The sequence below is a fragment of the Muntiacus reevesi genome, chromosome 20 (assembly GCF_963930625.1).
Source record: "Muntiacus reevesi chromosome 20, mMunRee1.1, whole genome shotgun sequence".
Lineage (NCBI taxonomy): Eukaryota > Metazoa > Chordata > Mammalia > Artiodactyla > Cervidae > Muntiacus > Muntiacus reevesi.
In genome coordinates, this window is record NC_089268.1 from 25,823,637 (window position 1) to 25,834,142 (window position 10,506).

The following is a 10,506-nucleotide window of genomic DNA, read 5'->3' on the forward strand; positions in this document are numbered from 1 at the left end:
AGTTAGCATATTTTTTGTGTCATCCTAGCAGGCAGATCCTTAGTCAGAGGAAAAAGGCTGTCATCTGGCTAGCTGCTTTTGTTTATAAAGGGGAAAAAAAGGAAGGAATTCTAGATGAGGATTCTGTTTGCAAGTATGTAGTAAGAGATAATTATTTATTAACTTGAGAATGCCTTTATCACTTGATCTTAACTGTCAGTTTATGACTATATTGAAGACTCAATGTCCTCTGCTCTGAAATCAACTTGAAATTAATGCTAAAAGAACCAGGAAGCTTAGTTCAAATAAGTTTTTAAAAAATCAAGTTATTTGCAATGGAAAGTTCAAAAGAGTAGAAATATGAAAACCAAATCTTACGTTTCCTTTTTCTTTTTTTTTTTTGGCCCTACTGTGGGACTTGTGGGATCTTAGTCCCTTGACCAGGGATTGAACCCAGGCCCCCCAGCAGTGAAATCATGGAGTCCTAAGCACTGAACCACCAGGGAATTCCCAAAAATTTCATTCAGAGTTGTGGACTTTTGCACAGAGAACCGTCCTGCCATGGTTCTGGATAAAGACTGGGTTTACTTTAATGTCATTATCCTCAGCTGTGAAAGACATTCAGATTTTTTTTTAAGTTTTCATTTTATATTGGAGTATAGTTGATTAACAATGTTATGTTAATTTTAAGCGTACTGCAAAGTGATTCAGTTATACATACATGTGTTTCTATTGCTTTCACATTTAGGTTAGTACAGAATACTGCACAGAGTTCTGGAGAAGGCAGTCGCAACCCACTCCAGTACACTTGCCTGGAAAATCCCATGGACGGAGGAGCCTGGTGGGCTGCGGTCCATGGGGTCGCTAAGAGTCGGACACGACTGAGTGACTTCACTTTCACTTTTCACGTTCATGCATTGGAGAAGGAAATGGCAACCCACTCCAGTGTCCTTGCCTGGAGAATCCCAGGGACGGGGGAGTCAAGTGGGCTGCCGTCTATGGGGTCGCACAGAGTCGGACACGACTGAAGCGACTTAGCAGCAACAGCAGCAGCACAGAGTTCACTGTGCTCCACAGTAAGTCCTTGTCAGTGACATTCAGATATTTAGTCTGTATTATCTTCCTTTCATTAAGGAGTGAGATCTTTGAGCTGAGAAAGTGTATTTCCTTCGTTATGCTCTGCTTCTCCAAACTGTTCAGAAGGGACAATCAATCACGTTGTTGCTTAAAAAAAAAAGTTAGGGGCATTTGTATATATGTCATATAGAATCCACCAGAGCCAGTGGCCCTTCTCTACTTATCGATAATGAAGAAACAGATGTAACCTGATGAAGCCCAGCATCTGTGGTTTCCATTTTTGCTCAGATTCTTGTTTTCTCTCTGCATCTTTTTTCTCTTCACCCTAGGCCTTGGTAGACCTAAACCACTCTCCTAAGCTGAAGAAACACTAGGGATCTCCTTGTAGAGCAAAAGTATGCAGGAAGCCAGTGAAAAACAGATTGCAAAGTATGGTAATACTTAAATTTTCCCTTTTCCTCTAGGAATGAGAGGTACCCAAAGGCACAAAACAAGCCCGTAATAAATATACTAAATAACATATATGTTTGTTCAGACCAATGAACAATATTATAAGTTGCAGAACTTTTTAAACAACACTTATGATTAATAACTAGTTTTAACAGCACAGGGAATATAGTCAATAATACTGTAATAACTTTGTATGGTGACAAATGGTAACTAGACTTATCCTGGGGATCATTTTGTAATTTATAAAATAGATCACTGTGTTGTACCCTTGAACTTAATGTTGTCAGTCAATTATACTTCAACTTTTAAAATAAATAAATAAAAGAAATATTTGGAACACACAAAACCCAAGCTTTAGGCACTCAGGAAAGTGCTAGAATCCATTACAGCTTTTTGGCAGTACCTCAAAGACCACAAAATTTTGGAGGTCAAAAACTGCACCTCTAGGTGTCGGAGCAGCTTAAATAAAAACCTAGGAGTCTAGGCTTTCCCTGATGAAGCAGATCTGTTCTCTTCTTTATCAGAACCTTCTCCCAATGCTGGAGTCTAGGGTCAAGAGGGGGCTTACCTAGGCTCAGTGGTAAAGAATCTGCCTACCAAGAAGGAGACACGGGTTCAATCCCTGGGTCAGAAAGATCCCCTGGAGAAGGAAATGGAGACCCACTTCAGTATTCTTGCCTGGGAAATCCGTGGACAGAGGAGCCTGGCAGGCTACAGTCTGTGAGGGGTGCAGAAGAGTCAGAGGTGACTTAGTGTCTAAACAACAACAGCAGGGTCAAGAGCACCAAGACAAGCAGGCTCATTTTTCTTCTGGGCTGCTCTGCTATGTGACTGTGGTTAACTTAACCACTCTGTACCTTGGTTTTCTTTCCTACAAAATTAAAAGTAGCATCCAGTTCAAAGAGTGGTCTGAATTTTGACTGGAACCAGTCCAGACACTTCTTTGAGTGAGACCTTCTTTGCTGCAAATTGGCTAAAGGAGGTATTGTTTGGCTCAGGCTCTGCCAGTGTTGAAAGTCATCAGAGGCATTTACTTCATGCCTAAAGAACATTGTGGAAGAAGATCACAAGGTCCTTAAGAGTTAGCCAGAGTGTCTTGTAAAGACAGGAGAGTTGCACAGCCTCTGCTCCATCTTTTGCTTCCTGCAATCCTTCAAATTAGATGTGCTACAAAGAACAGAAAAATCCAGGAGCCAGAGAGCTTCAGTGATCTTAATTTGCTCATTAGATTTGACAGCATAGTTGACCTGCCAACATTTGTGGTTCATTGTTATTTGCCAAGGTTAATTTCAGTAGCCAGGTTTCTTAATCCCTTGAAAAGTAATCATTCTTTTGGGGTTTTTTTCAGCTTTATTGAGGTAAAAGTGACAAGTAAAGGGTCATCCCCATTCTTAATTGCACAGATTTCACAGACGCTGTGTTTGAAGAGTTTTACTTCATTCCTTAAAGACTTCCAGAGAGAAATTACAAAAAACTTGAGTGAATATAGTATATGAAATTTGCTATTAATCACCCTACTCTGTAAATCGTGTCTAGAATTATGTGCATTAAAAAAATAGTCCTTTATGCTTTTAACTGCCAATGCAATGAAATGATGAAGAGATTTAGCTATATCAGTCAACCAATCAAATATTAGTTGAGCATCTATATATTTTTGTTCTTGACCAGACTTTAGGTCAGCACTACCCAACAGAAATAGAATGGAACACACATATATAAAAATTTTGTAGTACCTCCATTTTAAAAAGTAAAAACAAACATGTTGTATATGTATAACTGAATCACTTTGCTGTACACTTGAACACAACATTGTTAATCAACTATACTCCAACTTTAAATAAAAGCTTTTTAAAAAGGAGAAAAATTTTTGAATACTAAGAGAAAAAAGAAATAAGTGAGATTAGTTTGATAATGTGTTATTTAACACAGTATATCTAAAATAGCATTTTAAGGTATGTGTGTGCTCCGTTGCTTCAGACATGTCCAGCTCTTTGTGACCCTATGGACTGTAGCCCATCAGGCTCCTCTGTCCATGGCATTCTCCAGGCAAGAATACTGGAGTAGGTTGCCATTCCCTTTTCCAGGGGATCTTCCCAACCCAGGGATCGAACCCATGTCTCCTGTAACTCCTGCATTGCAGGTGGATTCTTTACCTCAGACATCAGGGAACATGTAATCAGTGTTTAAAAAATATTAACAAGGTATTTTGCATTTTATTTATAATGAGTTTTAAAAATCTGCGTGATTTTTATACTTCCCTACAACCTGGTTCAGACTAACTACATCTTAAGTGCTCAATCACCACATGTGGCTAGTGGCTACCATATTAGACAGCACAGCCTTACATCTGTGCTGTCTAATGGTTTCCTGAAATAGCCTATAGAATCCGCCTACAATACGGGAGGCACAAGAGATGCAGGTTCAATCCCTGAGTCAGGACAATCCCCTGGAGAAGGAAATGGTAACCTACTCCAATATTCTCGCCTGGGAAATCCCATGGACAAAGGAGCCTGGCAGTCTACAGTCCATGGGGTTGCAAAGAGTTGCACATGAATCTGCAACCAAGCCTTAGTTTGACGTAATAGCAACCATGTACTGAACATATACTTTATGCCAGATATTCTGCTAAGTATTGTGTAATCTCATTTAATCTTTTCAATACCTTGTTACACGGTTTTTAAAAAATACTTATTTGTCTGCACAAGGTCTTAGTTGCCAAACTTAGTTGCAGCATGCAGAATCTTTAGGTGCAGCATAGGCATTCTTAGTTTATTGCATGTGGGGTCTAGCTCCCTGATCAGGGGTGGAACCCAGGCCCCCTGCATTGGGATCGAGGAGTCTTAGCCAATGGACCACCAGGAAAGTCCTGTGATATGGTTATTTTCAATCCTTATTTTACAGGTGAGGCGACTACAGCATAAAAGATCCCAGTAAAGAACAGAGGTAGGATTTGGCCCCCGTCTATATGACTTTATCAAATAGTGTTTAAGAACAAATGAGTTAAGATCCAAATACAAAATCTAACTCATGAAATTCAATAGAATTTACCTAAATATTAAGCAAACAGGTGTTTTATATTTTAAAATACTTTACTTGCATTAAAAACAGTATATTGTATTTTTACATTAGTATATTATAGTTTTGCTTATCCATTTTACTGTCAAAGGTTTAGAGGGACCTTTCTCTGGACATGATGGATAGTTTAAGATGGAGCAGCATCACACAACCTTATAAGTCAATTATACTTCAATTTAAAAAAAGTTGGAGTAGCATCTGTATGTGTCTTATAACATTTGCTTATTCATTCATTTAATCAATTGCATGTAAGCTATGTATAAGACAGTAAATTATATATAATTTATAATCAGTTTTTATTCCATCTTTCAAGTAAACCATACATCATCATTTTGTGTGGAAAGCTTGGCGGAGTAGACTCTGAAAAAAGGACACAGACTGCCTCTCTGGGAGACTGACAAAACTTTACTTCTATAGCGAATCGTTTTATACATGAAAGCAAGGAAATAGCTTACAAAAACCAAGGTTACACAGATGGAGCTTGAGCATGTACAAAGTTGATAACAGCAAGTTTACAAAGTTCATGAGACACACAGACTATTTTCTCAGGATCAAAAGACAGTGTTTTCCTCAAGGCAAGCTTGTTATCCTCAACACTATTCTCATGCAGTCGTAAAAGCCATATATGCAGGAAATGTTTCCCAGGGCAAAACCTCGAGACATGCCTGGCGGCCCTGGCCCTTCGCCAGTTCCTTGTGAGAACCTTCTCCTCAAGGCAGCCGCGTAGTTTCCCTCAACAATTTTGAAGTTGCAAAAATTTAAAATACCTGTCTTTATTCAGCTTTGAGGTGAATTCAGCTTTGAGATGCTGGTATTTATTCATACTGTAAATAATACTACTGGTATTTTATTATGTGCAAGATATTTAAGGGAATACAAAGGTAAGATGAAACGTGTACAATCCAGTATCTAAAATAAGGCACAAACATAAACAACCATGAGAAAAGGCACATGTGTTCTAGCATGGTGCAGGGCGCCATATGCATTAAGAGAGGCAGATTTTCATGCATGTTTTTGAGGCACCTTGCAGCACAAGCTGCAGATACAAATGTGCACAGGAGTGATGAGGGGAAGCAGAAGAAAGAGGGTAGTATTTGATTTGAGGATCAAAAGGTGGGCAGTAGTTCCTCTAGGGAGATGTGACAGCGGTGACATTCTAAGCAAAGTGTAAAGGCAGCGTTGACTGGGAGAGGCCGAGGTGGGTGGAATGAAGGGTCAGTGGGATGGGTTGGAGCAGGGTAGAACTGGAAGCAATCAGGTGCATCCAGGCTGACTATAGAGGACACTGACCAGCAGGGAAAGGAGATTGTGCTTCAGTTAGTAGGCAAGAGGGAGCCATGGATAGCTTTTGAGCAGAAGAGAGACAGTATTAAATTTGTGCATCAGGAAGACTAATGTAGACAGAGGGTGTGCAAAATGGATTATTTTAATCAAATAAAAAGAGAGGAGAGCTGGAAAAGATATTCAAAGAAAGGACATAAAGAAGAGGATGAGAGTGAGATATTCCAGAGTAAAAACTGGACAGATCTAAAAGCTGTTTGGATGAAGTGAGAATGAGGGGAAGAGATAAAAATTACCTATATGTAGAATAGATAACATTCTCACAGACAGTGCCTCAAGGACTTACAAAAAGCATACAGTTGGTAAATGATCTTTAGTAAGAATCAGTAATTATTTTGCAGTTAGGACACAGAAAAAGAAACTTAAGAGACGAACAAGTCTCTTAAAACACCAGTAGTTGGGAGAGGAATACAATGCTAGCATTAGTTTCACAACTTTATCTCAGACAGTATGGAAAAGGAAGGAAATTTATATTTTGTTGAATTTTAAAATGAGGTATATGTAAACTATATCTCCATAAAGTGATGTATGTGTAAATTATGTATGTCTCTGAAGATGTAAGGGAACAAAATAAATCATAAAAGCACTATGTGTGTGGTCAGCTTGACATGAGGGGGAGGAAGAGCAAGTGCTCTTTGAAGTAAGCTGAATGTTCCTTGTAATTGGTACCGTGCCATTTGTCTAAAAACCTACAGTTCCAGTCCATAGCATTTACAGTTTGATAGAGACCAGGGTTTGGAAAGACTGAATCTCTTCCTATCCTCTATTCACTAAACATTTGACAACAGAGGAGCAGGTTTTGAAAGATATATTTGTGAAGCACCGTAGTATACAAGCTTCAGAAATGGTTGTACTGAGGACTCATCTGTCTACAGAGATACACTTAGATCACCTCCTCTAGGCCCCACCCTCCAGCTCATACCCACAGTTCACTTCTAGGACCTTACTACATTCTTCTAGCTCAATTGTGGGAATCTTTAGATAAAAATTAGTGCAAGCCTTTGTTATCCTTCTTCCAGCCCTGCACTATTCTGGGTTTTTTTTTTTTTTTTTTTCTTTTTTTTAGTGTAGAAAATCCTTTAACACTCTTAATTTTATATGTTAAGTGCTACAATGTTCAAAACAAAATCTCTGAGAAGCAGAGAGGTTTAGTGTTCACCTCTTTCCCCAGCCTTTCACTGGATTCTTTGATAAGCCTCCAGAAATATCTCAGATCTGAAACCAAACCCAGATGGATATTTTTCCTGGCCTGTGTTCATCTGGTTAACCACCTGTTTCTCTCTGTGCTCACACAAGGGGATATGAGAAAATGGAAGGTGTTGGCTCGGAGCCCTAGAGGTCTGGGGAGGGTGGCTTTTAAAATAATTATCCTTTATTCACTGCCATGTTCCAGTGCTGCCTGCGTTAATGTAAATGCAGAGTATGCTAGCAATGTTTATTAGAAATAAATGAATATCAGAGTTATGTAAATGCAGAGTATGCCAGCAATGTTTATTAGAAATAAATGAATATCAGAGTTGCAGAACTGGAAGTCACCTTAGAAGCCATTTAGTCTAAAGCCTCATTTTATAATCTAGACAACTGAAGTCCAGTTTGATTCTGAAATCAATTTATTTAAACCAGATTTTTTTTAAAGGTAAAGAGATATTCAGGAGACAACAAGACCCTGAAGGAAGGGTAGATTTGAGCAAATCAAACTTTTACAGTTGGAAAATAGTTATTGAAAGAATAAATTAAGACTAGTCAAAAGCAGAATAGAAACATTTGTAAACTAGAAGATGGAGCTGAGGAAATTGCCATAATGCAGCAAAGTGGGGAAAATGAAAACTAACGAGAAATTAAAAGAAAGAAATGATAGAATGAAAAGGTTCAAAATATATCCAGTGGGAATTTCAGATGGAGAAAAACAAAGGAAATAATAGTTGAAAATTTTCCAACATTGATCAAAGACTAGAATCCTCAAACTAAAGAATCACAATGAATCCTAGGCAAGGAATATTAAACCTTCACTTAGACCCACTGTAGTGAAGCCCAGAAATATGGAAAAGCTATTCAAAGAAATCCCGAAGAAAAGAGGAACATTCTGAATGATAATAGATTTCTCAATGTAATATCAAAAGCCAGAAGCAATGGAATAATATTTTAAAGGTTAAAAAAAAAAACCCAAAAACCTAACAACCTATAATTCTGTACCTTGTTAAACTGTTATTAAAGAGGTAAAATATTTTCAGAGTAACACTCTGGACCTTTGTTGAATGGACTCTGTATTTGTCTCTAGGGCTGCCATAACAAAATACCATAGGCTGGATGACTTAAACAACAGGTCTAGAGGCTGGAAGTCCCAGATCAAGATCTGGAAGGGTTTGGTTTCTGATGAGAGTTCATTTCCTGGCTTGCACATGTCCACCTTCTTATGGAGTCCTCACATAGTCCTTCCTTTGAGCATGTGCAGAGAAAGAAAAAGCTCTCTTGCACTTGTAGTAAGGCAACCAGTCCTGGTGGATTAGGGCCTCACCCTTATGATCTCATCTAACCATAATTATCTCCTAAGGACCCTATCTCCAAATACGGTCAAATCGGGGGTTAGGGCCTCAACATATGAGTTTTGGAAGGACACAGTTCTGCCCACAGCCAGCTCCCAAAGGATACATTTCAGAAAGAAAGAAATTGAATATGGAAGTAAGGAACGGGGTGTAAAAACATTGGTGAGCAAAGAAACTGGTAAACATAAAGGTAAATCTAAAGAAATATTGACTCTAAAAAGCAATACTGATAATAATGACTAATTTGGAGGGGGGTAAAAACTAGATGGAAATAACTCCATTGTCCAATAGTACCTTCCACAATGATAGTATTCCATATCTGCTCAGTTCAGTATGGTAGCTATTAGCCATGTGTGGCTACTGAGCACTTAAAATGTGGCTATGCAACCAAGGAAATGAATTTATTTAACATTACTTAGTTTAAACCTAAGTATTCACATGTGAATTGTGGTTACTATCTTAAATAGCACAACTTTAGGTAATAGTAACATTGCACAATTAAATGTTTTAAAGTCTTTATTCATTTGGAAGGAGAATGACATTTTGAAGGCAGTAATGTTAAAAGTTTATGTTAAATTTTTTTAGGGCTTCCCTGGTGGCTGAGCTGGTAAAGAATCCGCCTGCAATGTGGGAGACCTGGGATCAATCCCTGGATTTGGAAGATCCCCTGGAGAAGGGAACGGCTACCCTCTCCAGTATTCTGGTCTGGAGAATTCCATAGTCCCTGGGGCCGCAAAAAGTTGGACATGACTGAGCAACTTTCACATACACACAGGTTAAAAATTTAAGGACAGGGGCTTCCCTGGTAGTCCAGTGGCTAGGACTCCATGCTCCCAGGTTCAGTACCCGATAGGGGAACTAGATCCTGCATGCTGTGACTAACAAGTTCATGCGCTGCAGCTAAGAAACAGTGCAGCCATATAAATAAAGACATCTTTTTTAAATTTAAACCTAGCTTAGATAAAAAAAGTTTATCACTGCCAAAGCAATAAAGTGAAAAGAGAAAACACTATTGATGCATAGTAGACAGTGAAAGAGGTGGGGGAAAAATCAAAGAAAAGCTGAGTAAATAGCATAAGAACTATTATAAAATAAATAAGGAGTGAATTGGTTATTCTTATAATTGAATGTAGACGTTTAATCAGGAGACTGCCACGTGAAAAAACCAGGTAGCAAAAGATACGTACAGTCCGTTTTATATGAATGCTCTCCTGGCCTCTCGTTGAAGTCCTCCAAGCCTTTCTCACTTGCTCCACTACCTTCATGGGTCCTCTTTGAGACGTTTAGAATTTTAAACTTTGAAGTCTTTTCTCTCTCCTGCTCTAAGCTAGGACTCTCAAACCAGCTTTCAGGGTCTCCCAGGGTACTTTGTGAGGAAGACAAGGGAGACAGACTAGGGGCAGTGTCTGGAAATGAGAACTTTCTCGGGGGGCCCCAGAAGCAGCACAGAATCGTACATCTGCCTTGTCTTACCTTGTGGGAGCTGCAGCAGGGAGCCAAGAGGGTAATGGAGAGGGACGTGACAGTTGCTGACACCTAGTGTTCATGCCCTTCCTACCCTGTGTCCCCAGCTGAAGTGTGGAACCCCCAACAGCCTTCTCACACCCAGTCTTGGCCTTCCAAAGCCAGCCCTGGCCTTTATAACAGTCCTCTCTTTTCAAAAGGAGTCAGCTGGTGCTTACAGCTGTGGGTGGTATCTTAACAGAGACAGCAGTCTGGCCCAGCAAGATATTTCTGTCAGCTGTGCTGTGCGAACCGATCTGTTCTGTTTGGTTTCCATTGCAGGGATTTTCCAACAAAGATGTTTGTGCAGATGGTATGGTGGAGGGTGACTGGCCCTGCCTTGAGCCGGCTTCCTCACTGGCCAGCCAGCCTGAAAGATCTGCTGGCCTTTAGCAATGAGCAGTGCAGGGGCCCTGTTGAAGTGGAAGCAAGTAAGTGGGGGGCCAAGTAAAGCCCCCTGCACAATGCAGTGAAGCAGACATAGGAGGGCAGAGCAGTGGCTCATTTGGAGGAAGCCCGCTGTTTGCTTCAAGAGGGG